General features: G+C 39.8%; 2 long non-coding RNA genes across 2 annotated transcripts in view; both read left to right on the top strand.

Annotated features, from left to right (window-relative positions):
• Positions 1 to 11,125, top strand: part of LOC309876597 — a 72,621-nt gene extending 61,496 nt beyond the window's left edge. Inside the window, exons 5-7 of the long non-coding RNA XR_014317206.1 lie at positions 4,521 to 4,678; positions 9,986 to 10,173; positions 10,991 to 11,125. This is a non-coding gene — a long non-coding RNA (uncharacterized lncRNA). The remainder of the gene's footprint in view (positions 1 to 4,520; positions 4,679 to 9,985; positions 10,174 to 10,990) is intronic.
• Positions 11,126 to 17,351, top strand: LOC309876596. The gene is made up of 3 exons (XR_014317205.1): positions 11,126 to 11,139; positions 14,131 to 14,221; positions 15,885 to 17,351. It is a non-coding gene; the product is annotated as an uncharacterized lncRNA (long non-coding RNA).
• Positions 17,352 to 17,652: the final 301 nt, after the last annotated feature.

Here is a 17,652-nt window from a genome sequence, read left to right as displayed (position 1 = left end):
ATTGAGTGACAATTCGCCTCCGAAAGTGAGATTAGTATTTATTCAGGAATAAATTTCTATTTAGTAGTTTTTAAATGCACACATAAATTAATAGTTAAGCTTGTTAACAGCTCTGAAATACAATTTATTTATTTGTTGGTGTAGGTTGTTACTCAGCAGGCAATTCAGGTCTGCAAAATAGCTGCATTGTTTTAGTTGCTGACAGTCACAGTGCTTTAAATCAATTATTTCCACAAGTTCCATGAAGCAGTTTGTAGATGGTCTTATTTCATCAAAGCATTTTATATTACTCTGATTGCAACTTTTGTTCTTCTATAAAACTTCCTATAGGAAAAAACTCATCTCTCAGACACCAAACATATGGGAAAATCTGAAAGCAGAAACTCCTCAAAAGCACCCACTTATTAACCCCGCATCATGGGGTTAAAATTCAGAGAAGGTGGTAATAAACTTTGTTGAATAATTCTTGGCTCTAAGCTATAGCAGACAGAAAGAGGAATTTCTGAATAATAAAGCAAGTTTGGCCACGTAACCACAGCTGAGGTCTGAATGTTGTAGCAAATGGATGCTCTCTGAGTTATAGAAATTAAAGGTCAGTCGTTCAAACACCAGTTATTTTATTTGACTTACATAATTAGTAGCCATTACCAGCCATTTCAACTGTCTGGTAAATGTTTATTTACTTTTGCTTCATGTCCCCAGAGCAGCACAAAACAGTCTCAACACACTGATGTATCTAGCAGCAAAAAACACCTACACTGTAATCAGAGGTGTCATTGCAACAAGGGCAAAAGCACCTCTGATGCCTGGGTACCACTAGAAGGACTCTCTTCAGTATGGACCTTAGTGCATAGCAGCTGCCTCTGCATGTAGTCGTCATTTCTGGGCAGATTTGTCCAATTTATCCTGAGCTCCCAGTGCCCCAGTGTGCTGCTGCCCAAGCTGGTTTGCGCAGTACTAGTGCAAATATGTTTGTTCCTGCTGAAAACATGGCTGTGCCCTTGTGAACATGCCCACGGAAACAGGGATGCACCAACCCTCCCTTCCTAAAACGTTCATGCTAGATTCACAGAGTTTGTGTGGCAGGGACAACTAGTGAGATAAGTTCTCTGTCAACAAAATGAGCAAAAAGCAGAGGTAGAGGCACAAATGCCACAACTGCAGCCTCAGCGGTACCTGGGGAGTACATTGACTTCCCAGATATCCATGCTAGCTCACACCGTGACTTACCTACTGACACTGTTCACAGATCCAGAAGTCTTGTTCATGAAGACAGCTTAATTGCCTTAAATGAAAATGCTTGCATACCACTTGGGACTTTTTTTAAAAGTTAAACTTTAAAAAATGAGTATGATCTAAAGTCACACGATGTAGAGACAGTCAAATGTCCCTGGGATGAAACTGTATGAACTCAAGTGCTACACTTTGCTGGTGAGAACTTTTTATGGGTACAGCAGGGAAAGGCAAACAAAGCTGGTTCTTTACAAAAAGAATTGTTTATTATTCATTCATTTTTATTTTGTTACAAGTAGGAGATAAGGTGAAATAAATGTTTCAGCTCATCTTCCTTTATCGCTGCAATCCTTTTCTGGACCCACTAGTGACATAATTTATGCTTGTTTCTCCATATACTGCCATTGCCCTGTATCAGAGTTTAGCGTATACCTGGCTGATTAATTCTGATAGCTGGAAATAATACAAGGAAGATGTTTTTAAAGTAAATTATTATAGGGGAAAGGTTTGCATAAAAATGAGAATTTCCATCAACATAATGATGTTTGTAAAGGGGATCTAAATTTTCCTTCAAACCATTCACTAACTGCTTAAATCCCCTTACCTCTGTGAACATTCACAAACAGAAGTACCAGGGTTACTTTTCCCATCACCCAAAAAGATAAACATGTTGATAAGATAATATGAAATAGAAAGGCAGTTTCAGCTTGATATTTTTTCCTCTCGGTCAAACAAATGCAGAGAAGCAGCTATGAAAATAACTTAAAATAAGCTTTAATGCCAGGGTCATGTCTGTTCCTAGTGATAGAGGGATGATGTTTAAGGATGATGGATGAACATGCTGATCTCTTCTGTCCTTAAAAAACTATGACATCAGGTCTCTAAGCTCTGAGAAAGGTCAACCATCTTTTCTGAGGCAGCCAGAGCAGCAGAAATGCATATCTGACCAAGACTTTTCAGAGCACTTTGAAGGCCCTCTAGGAAGCTGTTCTAACACCCCAAATTTAGAGCAGTCAGTCGATGGAAGTATTGCTAACATGACAGTTTCAGGGTTCAAAGTAGCCTGTGAAAACCGCACAAGGAGAAGCAGTCTTGGGTATTTGTCGAAAATTCCCTTCCCTAGCTGATGTTGGCAGGCATCCTATAGGCTGGGTCAGGCTGCGAAGCTTCAAGGTGAGCAGCTGCCCTTAGGCACATTTGTACTCACTCTTATTTGCATCTGAATTTGCCCTGAAAAATCTGCAGATGCATCCAGACCTCAGCTTGCCAGCCCAGGCCTGGCATCAGGGCCACAAGAAGGAGGGGGTGGCCAGCAGGGTGCAAGCTGATATGGCCAGCTGCGTGAAGAGGAAGGGATGCCTTGTGGCTTCTGTCCCAGGCCCTGCACTGATAGCAAGGACCTCCTGCCAGAAGCAGTGGCTGGACACTTCCTTTCTCCTGGCAGGCCACAGATCTGCGGACATTATCCGCAAACAACAGCAAAGGGGCCAGCTGAAATTTGGCCAGTTCAGGTGATACACAATTTTGCTGCCTCATAGTTCGTTATAAACCTCACAGCCCTTTCTGAATCTAGGAGATAACCAAGGGAATTCATTAAATGTATTGGCTTATTAAGGATGACATCATCTTTTAAGATTTATTATATTTCATGTGTTCCCCACCACAGGTAATTGTAGCTGATTAAGGATATGAGGGCCATCAGTTGTTCAGATATTAGATAACACTGCTGTCTTTCTTTCTTAGCTTTATTTATTATTTTTTTTTCAGATTAGTAAGTGAGTCCTGATTTACAGCATTGTGCCATGTTTTTAACCCTTTTTTCCATCCATCAAAGGCACAGAAAAGCCATTTCAGGCCATTTAAATTGGTTGCTGCCGCCATTTTGCAGCCACTTGCTGAGGCGATCAGCTCCGGTGCAGACGCGTTCTGCAGCGGAGCAGGGGATCAGGTCAGCCGGGGCTTTTTTGCTGCACCGAGGCCACTAGAGGCAACCAAGGGAGCCGCCAGGGCCTGGCAGCCTCAGGAGGGAGCCTGACGAGGCGTAGGCGGAGCCAGCAGCGCCCCCTCCCCTGACCTTCAAAAGCTGCCCCTAGGGAGCGGGGTGCGGTAGTGTGTGCAGGCAGGGTAGGGTGTTGGTCCTCGCTCAGAACAGCTCATCTACTGGCTGCTGACCTATAGCTAAACCAGCCATGGTCTGCGCTAGGCAGAAAGCTCTTTCTAGAAAGTCTGCGGCCACCCAGACTGAGTGCCTGCTCAAAAATGTGGCAGTTCAGGTCTCTGGATGCAGGGAGTGCCTGAGCCTGTTGCTGCCATCTGAGGGAGTGTTATCAGGACACCAAGTTAGGTGTGTGTGTGTGTTGATCCGCTCGAGGGTAGGAAAGCTCTGCAGGAGGATCTGGATAGGCTGGACTGATGGGCTGAGGTCAACTGCATGAAGTTCAACAAGGCCAAGTGCCAGGTCCTGCACCTGGGGCGCAATAACCCCAAGCAGAGCTACAGGCTGGGAGATGAGTGGTTGGAGAGCTGCCAGGCAGAGAAGGACCTGGAAGTATTGGCTGACAGTCAGCTGAATATGAGCCAGCAGTGTGCTCAGGTGGCCAAGAAGGCCAACAGCATGCTGGCTTGCATAAGAAGCAGTGTGGCCAGCAGGTCTAGGGAAGTGATTGTCCCCCTGTACTCGGCTCTGGTGAGGCTGCACCTTGAGTACTGTGTTTAGTTTTGGGCCCCTTGCTACAAGAAGGACATCGAGGGGCTCCAGCGAGTCCAGAGAAGGGCAACAAAGCTGGAGAGGGGTCTGGAGAACAAGTCTTACGAGGAGTGGCTGAGGGAGCTGGGTTTGTTCAGCCTGGAGAAAAGGAGGCTCAGGGGCGACCTTATCACTCTTTGTAAGTACATTAAAGGAGGCTGCAGTGAGGTGGGCATTGGTCTGTTCTCCCACATGCCTGGTGACAGGAGGAGGGGGAATGGGCTAAAGTTGTGCCAAGGGAGGTTTAGGTTGGATATTAGGAAGAACTTCTTTACTGAAAGGGCTGTTAGGTATTGGAATAGGCTGCCCAGGGAAGTGGTGGAGTCACCATCCCTGGAGGTCTTTAAAAGATGTTTAGATGTAGAGCTTAGGGATATCATTTAGTGGAGCACTTGTTAGTGTTAGGTCAGAGGTTGGACTCGATGATTATGGAGGTCTCTTCCAACCTAGATGATTCTGTGATTCTGCAATTGTGTTTCTAAGGATGGTTCACAGCAAATTTCAAATCTCAGTTTGAAATTTTATCTTACTTTATCTCTAGTAGCAGTAAGGTCTTCAGAGTCTGAGGTACATAAATAGCCGCTTCTTGGAGCAACTAATCTGAAACCCCTAAAAGACTTTGTTCTCTGAAGCAGTGTGTGGATGCTGGATGAACAATACTTACATTATCATATCAGGAGTGAAAACATGAAGAAAAAGGTAAGGTTTATTATGTTTAATTTCTAAAAATGGAAAACTGTAAAAGTTAAGAGAAATAGTTAAAAGGAGTGGACAAAGAAGTAAATGTTTATATCAGTAGAATAGTAAAGTCTATACATCACACATTCTGAAAAGGAAAAAACGCTAAAACGAAACAACAAAAAAACACACGCGTGCACACATACAGAAACAGAACAACAAGGCATTAAAAAGAATTTGAAAAAAAGCCAGTGTATTTAAATAAAAGAACAAAGGAGGCTATTAGAAGTAAAATAGCCATCCATCTGAATGTGCATATCCCGTGCAAGTGAGGAAAATAAAACAAAACAAACTTATCCTGTTAAATGTAGAACTCTAATGAGGCAAACCAAATAAAAAAAAAAAAAAAAGTGACCTCCTAAAGGCACAGAACTGACTAATAAGAATGTTCTCAGATACCTCAGAAACAGGAAGCCTGTTAGGAAGTCAATGGCCTGAAAGATGATTAAGGTGTAAATGGGATACTCCAGGAAGCTAGGCCCAATGGCAAGAAAGCTAAAGGAATGATTTATATCAGTGTTCTCTTCAGAAGAGGTCGTGGAGGTTTCCACATGTGAACCAGTCTTTCCAGGGACAAGCCAGAACAGTCTCAAATCAAATTGTCCACAGAAGAGATTTTCAGAGCAATTCAATAAAGCAAACAGTAGCAGAACTCAAGGACCAGGTAGCATTCAACCAAGCATTCTAAAGAAGCTAAAATATGAGACTGCTAAGCTGCTAATTTCTGAAATCAGCCTTGAAAGCAGAGAAATACAAAGTGGCGAATGTGATGCTATTAAAAAAAAAAAAAAGTTTAAAGAGCAGAGCTGAAAAACTACTGACCAGTAAAATTGATTTCTGTACAAGACAAATTGGTACAGATCATAGAAAATAGAATTGGTAAACACATCATTTTGTAGAGAGAAAACATGCCTCACAAATCCATTAGCATCCTTTGAAGAAGTTAATGAGAATCAGGCTGAGGGCGTGCTGCCTGATAGTGGACTTGGGTTTTCAAAAAGCTATTCACATCACCAAAAGGTCTTAAAGAAATTAATCAGTCATGGGATAAAAGGGAGGGCCCCTCACATGGTTTAATACATGGTTAGGGAAAAAAAAAAAAAAAAAAGGGAAAGAAGAAGATTAGGTATAAATTGCCATCTTTGCCCAGTAGAAAACTGCAATCCAGTTGAATCCCATGTGGCTCCTGTTATTCTTATTTAGATTTGCTATGGAAACAGAGATGGAGCCAGATTATGCTCCCACTCCATAGCTTTCAAATATTTTCTTTAATCAGGAAAGATTGCACAGCTTGGTCATAAAAGCCTTTATGACCAGGAGGTCATTTCCAGGAGTATGTTGTTGAGATTTTGTGGGTTGGCAAGGGGTCTTGTCTGCAAGGAAGAAACTGTTTCTTAAATTAGAAGTTGCAAGGCAGGGATCAGTGTAGTATCTACCTCAGGCTTGACAGAGGTGGCAGATATTTTTCAAGTGTATGTCAAGCAAATTAAATACCAATATTGACCCACCGTCAGCAAAGACATTTCTTGTCTGTGAGGGTGAGAGAAAAGAAACAGATGGCCAGAATGGCCAATCTGTGGGCCAGGATTATAATACTATAACAAGGAACAACTTGTTATAATTGAAACCTCAGATTTTCCCAAATAGTCAAATTCAAGTAGCTTTATTCTCCTCTTTTATGAATTGATGTTCTCTTTTATGTTACATTAGGCAATCCAAGAAATCTAGGTAACTTGTTTTGGTGTAGGTATATGGAAATGAGTATCAAGAGCTAACCATACCTAGTCGCATGTAGAAAGAGTTATCTGCAGAAATTGAAAAGTGAGCCTTTTCAGACACTTCCAAATCTCAGTCCATGAGAGCCTTAGGGCAAAGACAACCTTTGTATCAATGTGTATGCGTTTATGTTGTTTCTTTGATATTAAATAACTAATATTTTTCCTTTAGTGTTGTTATGGTCCCGTTAAACGAGACGTTGTTTCAAAACCTATCTTTCAAATATACTGCACTATAACTGTTGCATACAATGATAATAACTCTATGCAAAGAATTTGTTCACAAAGTGTATTGATGATACTTAGGGTTATATTTTTATATTTCAAAGTCTTTTGCTTGCATAACAGCCATTTTGGAACATGGTAGTTAGCATGATTATGTAATTTTTACTTATCTTACTTTACTTAAATCCAAGTGGCTATGTAACGGTCTAAGATCAATGCTCTTGTGTAAGAAATGCATGTATCTGACTTTCAGTGGAGCCATGAGTAAAGAACAGGTAAGTCATTGCATAGTTTGGTACAGCTTGCATATGTATACACTCATACCTGCATACACACTGTGCATCTTCTGGAAGTGCTAGAGGGCATGGAAGGTACTGCATACCTGCATTGGGTAGTCTGTCTGGGAGACTCCTGTGTGGGGAAGTAATGATTTGCAGAAGCAAAATTAGTGAAAGTCTCAAGAAACCACAGCACAAACCTGTCATAATAGCTATAAAAAATCCATTTTCCCACTCTTACCATGATGATAAAGTTAGTGAAATCGGTGCAGTTAAGGATGCCTAACACCTCGAGGAAGGATGGTTTGTTTATTTCCTTTAGGTTTGATTATTTTTTCTCCCATCATTTAATTTTTAGTTGTTTCTGAAAATCAGCTCTCTTCAAACCAGCTACCCAGACAAAACTCTTCAAATTCTTTTTTTTCTTTTTCTTTTTTTTTTTTTTAAATCATGCCCACAGAGATAATAAATATGTTATCCAAATAAATCAGTTGGAGCCAAGTCTGAAGCTTCTGAAAGACTAGCTCTTCCCAAAACAAGTGGACTCTGTAATAAATATGCCACCGATACACTTCTCTTAGGTCACAAGAAAAGGAGTATGACCATTCTAGCTTCTTGTGGAAGAAGGTCTGGGCCCTGTAGGGTTTTATAAGAGCTGCTTCACAGATTCACATCAGCTACAGAGGTACTGCCCCTTTTGAGGAAAGTTGTGTTTGTTGTTGAAGGCAGCAAAGATCTCTTTGGTTTAGTTTCTATGTTGCTTATCAGATGCTGATTTAATATAAATGATACGGACCCCACTGATTTCAAATAAATTGTTTCATTTTATGTTACCTGTAGATTTGGCTCATCTAGTACCACTGGCAACACTCTTGTGTGGGTATTGTTTGTCATTGCCTTGTGCATTGTGTAATGCCAGGCAGTGCCCTCAAATTGCTCCAAGCTCTGGTTAGAGCAAATCAGTTCACATCAATTGACAGTGCCGTGACAGGTTACACCATCTGAAATGTGGGCCTAATGAGCAAGGCAATGCCAATCTGATCTGACAGTGGCTTCTAGTGACATTGAGCAGCTGTCAACAAGGACACCAGTGCATGGAGATAGAAATTCTGGAACATCTACCTGGATTCTTCTTTTAGTTATCCTCAATTTGCACAGATTTAGCGAAATTGATTGTGTTTGCAAGGAAACCACGTGGGAACTAGGTCAAGTAGCACAATTTTGTCTGTGAAATACTCCATTGAAATGGGCAGAATGATACCCACTGCTTTAAGGGTTGAGTACAGCCCATTATTGTTTCTTGTACATCAAATGAGTCCAATCAGTTGACAGTTTCACAACAGGAATTAAAAAAAAAATAATAATCTTTTTCATTAGGTTCCTGAGGCATAGTTTGCTTAAGGCTGAGAAAAACTAGAAAGTCTTTCCATATCTTTCTTTGTTCCTGTACTCTTCCCCAGAAACCTGTTGTCTGTCACTGTTGATAGCAAGATGTTGAAAGAGCTGAATTTTTGTTTTGAGCTGGTAGGGACATTTCTATATGTATGATGAAAGGGTGAATAAACCCATATTTCTGCATGAAAACTATGTGTCAAAAAATCATGTAATTTCATCCAATTCTGCTTATATTTCCAAGAGATTAGGGAATTGCAAAACTGACTAAAGGAGACAGCTACCTGCACTGACATTGCCTCACTGAAATTTTCACCAGTATTCTTTTTTAAATATATTCGTTAATACCTGTCCCAGAAAGACTACAAGTGAAGCTAAGTCCACCAGTGGAAAATAACAATGAACATTGACTTTAGTAGAAGATAGACTGTATCTAGGGAACAGAACATTTCTTCTGCATGGAGAATGCCCTTACCATCTGAGGGATGAGGTAGCAGATAATAAGTACAAATCTTTGTTAATGTAACCATAAAGTTTTACAGTTAAAATAGAAAAGGTCAAGCAGTCCAAAAATCAAGGTTTCTTTAGCAATCTTTAACTTGGCTGCATTCCACAGCTGGAGTATTTTCTGTTCTGTCTTTCTTTGTTAAATGTGTCATGTAATATATTCCTCTTTGACACTAAATGTGTATGATAAGTATACAAGGCATGAATTGCAGTAGAGATAACTGTTGCCATAGGAACCTTAACTTTTGCATTTGCCAAGTTTGAATCTATAATAGTGTAATCATAAGACTGCAAGGCAGGGGAAGGTCATATCCCTCTGACCCCTCCCTTTGGAGGAAACCCTTCTTGCACACCTCCCTGCCAAGCTTCATGCTCTCACCACCAGCAGGTCTGTACATCTGTGTGGGGGATGCTGGAGACAGTGGACTTTTTTTTCTACCAGGGTGACTTTTCAGGGGCTGTTGTGGTCCCTTGAAATTTCCAGGTGAACCTATAGGATAGACCTGCCTGCAAGCTCCTGTGTTGCCTTGTTCAACTAGTTCATGAACCCAAGCATTTAACAACACTTACCTTTTTTATTTTATTTTTGGCTATTCTAAATGTGTTTTCCCTAAACTTCTCACAGATACAGACATACAAAGCATCGTATTTTATGATGTGAAGAGCCAGTATGTTTCTTGTATGATAACTTCTACTGAACCCAACCATAACCAGGAACCCTACTATAGGGGCATGAATAAACTTATTTGTTCCCTGAGCATTAGCACCTACAATTTCCTAGAGGAAAACACTGCACAGAAGCTTTTCTCTTCAGGCCCTTCATCCTAACACAGTCCTAAAATGTGAATTTCTGCCTTGATAAAATTTTGATGTATTAGTGTTTGCTTACTCCCAAATAGAACTGAAAACCTGAAATATCAAAGGCATGAAATAGAATTGCGTAGTGAAACATCTGTTGGAGATAACAAAACTGCTCATTTTGTATTAACTCAGCACTCCACTATCTTTTTCTGAAGAGACTCACCACCTTGTGGAAATTTGATCTGATACCTTGTGTGTGTTTTTTTTTTTTTGTTTTGTTTTGATCCAAGGGGAAGAGATACAGGAATACAGTCCATGGTGGAAATGCCCAGCCACTGTTGAGATGTTTTGATACAGCCTGGTGGCTTTCATGCCTCCAGTGTAAGATGAACAACTTCTGCAGACATAAAACACTTTCAACAATTTTCTGTCCAGTGATTTTTCCTGAAAAGAAGGGAGGAAGGAAAGAAGGAAAAAGGTAGGAAAGAAACAGAAGAAGGAGGGACAGAAAGAATTCTGCCTTTCCTCCAAAGCACATGCAGTCCTGAAAGACAGCCAACGGGAGTTGAAAGGTAGCTCCCCAAGCAGCAACCTTGTGTGCCATCACTTGATGAACGAAGTATTTGTTCTTTCTCTCTCTTGGGATGATCACTCATGCCAAGTATTCTGGCATGCTCCTGAGCCTGCTGTCCAGATGATATTCACTTACTAACAGGAGCATTTGTCTTTGGGTAGTGCTCTAAGTTATACCACTGGGGTTTGCAGGGCATGAGAATTTTCAGTGTTGGAAAGAGAATAAAAGACCACCTCCTGTCTCTTCAGGCAAGCAGAGACTCTGCATTCTCTCCATGTAGGCTCTTTGTTATTTTTGTCCAGAGATTGTCTTAGATCCAAGTCAACCAAACAAAAGCTGATTATCTCCTCTTTAAATAGAGGGATTACAGCAGAGAAGTTGACACTGGGTAACTGATCTCCCACTTGAGGGGCTGAGGGGGATATCCCTTATGATGAAACAAATTTGATGGAAGGAGGGGAAAAAACTGCCAGGCTAAAGATTAATGCAGAGCCATAGCTCCAAGCATCATGGCTGACATTTGACTCATCATTCATAGTTATTTCTATCTACAGGAAAAAAGAGCACAAATAAATAGCAGTTTTAACTCCCACTGCAGTAGAAAACCAGCTTTTCCTCTGGAAAGGTTCACCATAAGGGAAACTTTCTTGGGAAGCATTAAAGAGAAGAAAAACACCAGTGTCAGTTAATGCTGACACCTCTCTCTTTTCTCTTCCCACAGCCCTACAACAAATTTTTTGGTGTTCTGCTAATGACATATATTACCCAGTTATAGTGGATGCCTTGGAACTAAATAGGCTACAATTTAATACCTGGAAATACCCTCTCCGGAACAACTCTCTTCTAGGAATACCATAGAACAGGTCCCAGGTTAGTACAAAGAAATGCTCATCAGGATTCAGATGTTACATGTATGCAAAGGTAATTTTAAGTAACCCTCTCATTTCCCTAGTCCTTGTCTGCTTCTGCCAGTTCCCTTGGCACTGAATAAAGCATATTAAAAACATTTTTAATCTTCACCAGTGAAACAAAGGGCAAAAGTCCTGATGACAGCCTGGGCTTGCTGAGGAAGATCTGGGGGCTTCTGGGATTTCCTGAGGCACAGTCATGCATAGCTGTTCCTCCTGTCTAACTACATCCTCTCTACAGCCTTTTCTGGGGGAGTTTAGGGGTTATTGTAGCTGTAGCATGTTCATCAAGGACTTTCCTACTCTGGTGCAATCTTCCTTAGATCTACCTTAACATGTTGTTTTTAGTTAGCAGAGAAATTGAGGCTAATCTTTTTCTTCAGAGTAGGTTAATGCTGAAACCAGTTTCTGGCACGTTCACGCTTCTAACTCTGAAATTCATAGAATCACAGAATTGCTGAGATTTGAAGAGATCTCTGGAAGTCGTGTGGTCCAAATCCCTTCTCAAGGAGGGCCACCTAGAGCAGGCTGCCCAGGTCCATGTCCAGGTGGCTTTTGAAGATCTTCAAGAAGGAGACCCCACAGCCTCTCTGGGCAACCTGTGCCAGTGCTCCGTCAGCCACACAATAAAGACGTGTTTCCTGATGTTTGGATGGAACGTCTTGTGTGCCAGTTTGTGCCCATTGCCTCTCGTAATTTATATATTGGTAAAATTTCAAGGTATTAAGAGTCCTGGTAGTAAGAGAAACCAGACACCATAGAAGTATGTTTCTGTTCTCCATTTAACCCGCAGTATCTTCATTCTGGAAAACATAATTTCAAAAGATGACGTTTTCACTTGAGCAACATGGTTAGGAGTGGGCCTGATTCTGCTTTAAGTTGGTGCAATTTCAAGGAGATAATCCTGATTTATACTCAGGTAACCGAGATGAAAATCAGATCCATTATATCCATAAGAGCAATCATATAATAAAAGAGCTGGAGTTTTAAACTGTCATTACAGCCAAGACAAATAGATTTTCTTGTCACCCATCCTCACAGCCTCTGACAGCTCAGAGCTCTGGTGGATGGGTTTTTGAACTGGAGGATGATAGGAACAAGCTATGAAAACACCACAGTGTCTTTTTGGCATTTTACCTTTTCCTCTGGTCTTCGTTTTATCATCATAATCTAGATAAGAAACCGCAGTGCACAGTATGAGTAGCATTTTGATGTCATGCAGGCTGCTGAAGAAGTGGAAGATACAGCCTAGTTCAAGTGTCAGACATGCATCGGCAAGATTAATTTACAGCGAAGTCAGAAATCTGAGTAGGTTTGAATTACGCTCCTCCATAGTACAAAAAAAGATTGCACTATGAAAATTGATGTGGCATAGTGCAGAGGTGAAAGAAGAAATTGGTTTCTTTTTACTTTAAGGATAGCATCGGAGTCTAGTATTAAACCAAGCTAGTATGATTACCTAATACTGGCATTAGAAGACAAAAAATATTCATCTTCTTCTGGTCATGCCAAATTCCCCTTTTCTTTAATTGCTCTGGGGAAATATGGATTTACACCTGAACCAATAAAAGCAGGATGAACTCCTTTTCAGCACGTAAGAAGAGAAGAGACACAGACCACTCTACAAAGCAGAAGGAAAAATTGCAAAGTAATTTTTACCAGCAAAACACATTTTGCCCTCCAGTATGAAGCAATGGGGAACAGCAATCAAAATTGATTGTTCCAGTTAAAAGTCTGCATCATGATGTTACCGAAAAAGTAGCATGATGAGCTCAGCTTTTCTGACAACGTGTCGCAGTAAATATAGACAGGAGCCTGTTAAGATTAAAGAGTTCTTTGGCATATCATACATTTTCTTGATTCACTGTGCATCATTAAGCTATCCCTTTTTATGATGCTTTGTTTATTTCATGGACAAGCCATTAAATTCAAATTACATCTTGAAGGAAATTTACTTCTTTTGGGTCCTTCTGTGGAAAGCTCTCATTATCTGTATTTGTATTTCTAATGCAGATGAATGGGTCAGATCTTAATAGCAGGTCAGACAGGTGAGGTGGTTGTAGACATCAATAACACTACGCTTTTTTGCTTTAGCTGCTCTGCTTCTACTTTTTCTTTGCAGAATCTCCAAATATTTTTGTAGATATGTAAATCAGGGTAATAAAAATGATATAAAACCTTTTTTTTTTCTTTTTCCCTCCAGCTCCTGTGCCATAATTTTAATGTTTTATTGCTGATTACAGTGACGTTAAATAGTCAGTAAAACAAGTATATCTGCATCACACAGTATGTAAACAGCATTTCAGATGTCTAAGATGTTTCAATTTTTTCAGTTGTATGATATTCAAAATTGTATCTTTCTTTAGAATCCCTTTACTTCTTTGGCTGCTCAGTGGTCATGAATTTTATGAGTAAAAGGCTAGAGCTGTGTAATCAAATTTATTATACAGAAGTAGAAAGGCTTTATTTGCCATTAATTTGGAGAGAAATTGTGTCACTAAGTCTCTCCTTTCATTGAAAGATAATCATTTTGTAACATTTAATAAAATGCAAAGGTAAGTGCTCAACTGAAGGTCTTGTGCAATTCTTAAAAGTCATCTAAATATGATCACACTTTCTTTAATCAGTTTCTCACTTGCGCACCCTGAGAAACCTCTTTCACCCCTCTTACCATTAGGTTACACTAGGATTTGCTATATGCAAATAGCACAGCAAATATTTCTAGCTCAAAACTGAAGGCAGGTTTTTGCTTGTTTGTTTTGACAATAGAGTTTCTAGCGGGAGCTCATCCAAACCTTTACTGGGATTTTAGAAACCAGTGAAAAAATGGTTCTGATTTTCTGATTTCTGGCAACTCTTTTTTTTTTTTTTACCTTTCAAAATGTTTGTGTTTGTCACTTCCGTTGTTGCTGGCTGCATTATCATTTACTACAGACAGATGTCTTTATGCAAGGTGCTGAGTTTCTTCAACGAGGACTGGAGGAGTCAAACATCTCAGAAGACATGCGTCTTGGAACACCTTGCAGGATCATGTCCAAGACTTGGTAATAGTCTTATTTCTGTTCATGTGTAAATCATTGGTGCAGAGTGACCTTTGTGATAATGCTATTTCTTTTCAACTTACCTGTCATTTTTATTTGTCATAATGTTTTGCTCTGTGCTGAAAGCTCAGTAAGATGCCATGTTACAAAGATAAGGCTTTCTCTACCATTATGCTGTCAGGAAGAAAGAGTGTTCCAAGGTTGCCTTCTGAGATGCATCAAATTGTTGTACAGGACTGCAGGTGGACTAATTATTCCATCTGATACATACTCAGGAAGTCAGCTCAGCCATAGGTAGCCTGAGTCTCTGGGAGAGACCCAGGGTTATCTGTACTCCTCATGTAAATATGTTCTGGAGATCACCTGCAAGAGACCTGAGAGTCATTTGGGAAGAAAATGCAAACAGCATTTGCTGTCTTAAGCCATAGATTCCTCTAGGGAAATTATGGAAATACATGAGAAACTCTCAGTCCAGAAGGTTGATAAACATAGTTCTTGACATAGTCACTGATTTCCATTCTGGTAAGGAAAACCGTGCATATATTCGCCTGACCATATTAAAACAATACCCATTTGTAGTCACTAGTACCAGCTTAACCTTTGCCAATGGAATAGAGTCTCTCCTTGGAATCAGGCTGGTGTATTGCAAGTGGCATGTTAGCAGCAGGAGAACAAATACTTCCCTTGGCTTTAGCCACTATTAAAAATAGGTTTCTGCACTGATTTGCAATCATTCCTCTCACATTCCCTTTATACAAGATGCATTTTAATCTGGGAGCTGATAGTAAGACTTTCACAGTACACAAGATCAAGAGCACATAGTTTGTGGAAGATGTATCATGCATTAGAAAACATTCTTCTGACAGTTTCATATGTCTAAAGTCTTGTCAATGTGGCCAATAGGAAGGAGTTCAGTTCTGCTGGGCACATCCTTGGATGACTGCTTTTCTTGCTCCTGTATGTAGAGGAATGGACTTGAATGTGGTTTAAAGCAGTATGTTTTATCTTGTAATAAATAAACTATCCTAGCCGGGTTTCTGCTTCCATTCTGCTTCCCAAGCCATGAAGGCAAAATGATAACCAGCCTTCAGATCTGTCTATGTTATGTTTGACACTGTGAAAAAGTAAGAGCTCAGGGCACTTCTCAGAGGTTTATGAGGACAACATTTCTCTTTTGGGGGAAGACAGCATCGCAGTATATATACCCAAATTGCTTTTCTCATGACTCAGGAAGACTTTTCATTGTTAATCATATGTGGTAGACTGCAAGTATTCATCTAAAACAGCTCACTGTGAGGAAGTTTGCATTGCATTATTATTCTCCATTGAGTCTTCTGTATAAATGTCTGTCTATATTCCTCAGTCACATGCCACAGAATCCTATAGGGCATCTGCACAGTACAATGCATCCCTGAATGTTGTTAGTCAAGCTATATGCAGTGTCAACAAGAATATAGGAATTTCTTCAGTAAAACATACAGGCCACAAAGGGATGCATGTTGTAGTAGCTGCATAAATGCTGCTGGGCCTCAAAATTGTCTTCATTTCTGTACCTATGGAGACTTTTCCTGTATGAAGTCTGCACAGTGTACATTTAAGGACACTTTGACAACTAACTTCTGTGAAAATCAATGGGTTTGACGTCTGAATGTCTTTAAAATTCTAGTCCTTGGTATCTGCTGAAGATTATCTATCTGAAGATACAAAATGTTCTCCAAGGAAGAAGAGTGGTCTACACATTCTCCAGAGACATGACCATAACTTGTTATGTTTGTCCAGTTCTTTGAGAGTCTTGGCAGCTCCTCAGAGGTAACTCTGTGTAAAAGTAAGAGTGTGCTCAGGCACTCTTGAGGAGAGGAACTAGGTGTTACCATTTTGATTATTTTAAAACATGATATTCCAAGTGAAGAACAGTTGAAGCATAGACAAAATGATAAACCTTACTATACTGTATTTGGCTTCCTGGTAACAAAATCCTCTCTGGTGTGTTGGTACCTATACAATGCAAATAACCTCCATGTGTCTGGCAGTCTGCTTAGCAAATACGTTGTAGTCAGTACTGAAGAAATAGATTAGTTTTTAAACCATGAAATTATATGTTTTTTTGTTTGTATCTAAATAACATTGCATCTGTTTCCTTATTCCATATAGATTTTAGTTTTATTATTGCCACCATGAAGCCCACACTGTAGTACTGATGGGATAGTTAGTTTGATATTGGTGTGCCAGTACCAGCTGGACAGCTTTGCTGGTTGCAGCTCATCTCATCATATTTCATCAAGGGCTGGTAGAGGACATGCTTCTAATGCAGACAGCCAGGAAACTGGTTTATTGTTGTCCTCTCTAGTAATTTAGCCCAGTCTCAGAAATGACACCATTTTTTTTTATTTTCTTTCTCTGTTTTTCCTCCATCACTAGCAGACCTGATTCCCTTCTCTGGCACATCAGACATGTTCCATTAGTTGCCACAAAGTGACCCTGGCACTGGTCTTCTGGGATATCACATAGACAGCCATCCTGCCCCTCCAAGATTCATTGGGCTTCTCCTTTTCTTCACAATTTTTTTTTTTTTTTTTTTTTTTTCCTTCATAAGGCCAACTTCTAAGTATACACATTTCAGTAAAGTCACCAGATCTCAGAGACTGAGAAAAGCCTGTTTGAAAAAACTTAATGACTTCTTTCTTGCTCTTGGATTTTCCAGGAGTGTTCAATTTCCTTTTCCAGCACCCAGAATGCATATCTTATTTTACTACTAACTGTTAGTCAAAAATGAGCTTTGTTTAATTCACTGGGCTTTTTGCAAAATGTTATATTTATACTAGACTGTTTTATGATATTTATGCTATGGCATAAATATTTTTGCAAGTGTACTATAAAACAGATTGCATCTCCCCCTCACTGTGACTTCAGAGAATTTTTTCTTTATTTTTTCTGAATGTAGTGGTGTCTTCCTATTGTTTTTGAGGCCACTGGCTCCAGGCGTACAGTTATTCATAGTCACACACACTTGGAAATAGTCATATACATAGATGATCATACAAATAGAGAGCTTTCAAAGAATGTAATCTGCATTTGGGAGCCTGGATTAAAGGGCCTTTCATGGAGATTCAAAACCTAAACAAAAGCATAAGGAATAATTAATCAACATGAAAGTGGGTAGAAAGCCTTCAGAAACTGGTGAGATTTCTAAAAAATATTCCTTATCCAAGTCAGAATTAAAAACAAAAGTGTTTTCTGTTTTGAATGTCTCTCATTCAGAAAAAAATGATATTGACATAAATGTCTTGATTTTGAAACTATGTGTTTTGATTTAGAGTTGCTAAAATCTTTTTCAGAGAAATTTCACAGAAAATTTACTAAAAAGTCAACACACTCCCAGAAATAACTCCAAGCTGAAGAACACAATGCTTTCTTTAATGAAGTTCAGCGCTGGC

This window comes from Aythya marila (assembly GCF_965140915.1).
Source record: "Aythya marila genome assembly, chromosome: 3".
Lineage (NCBI taxonomy): Eukaryota > Metazoa > Chordata > Aves > Anseriformes > Anatidae > Aythya > Aythya marila.
This window is presented reverse-complemented; position numbering and strand designations above follow the sequence as displayed.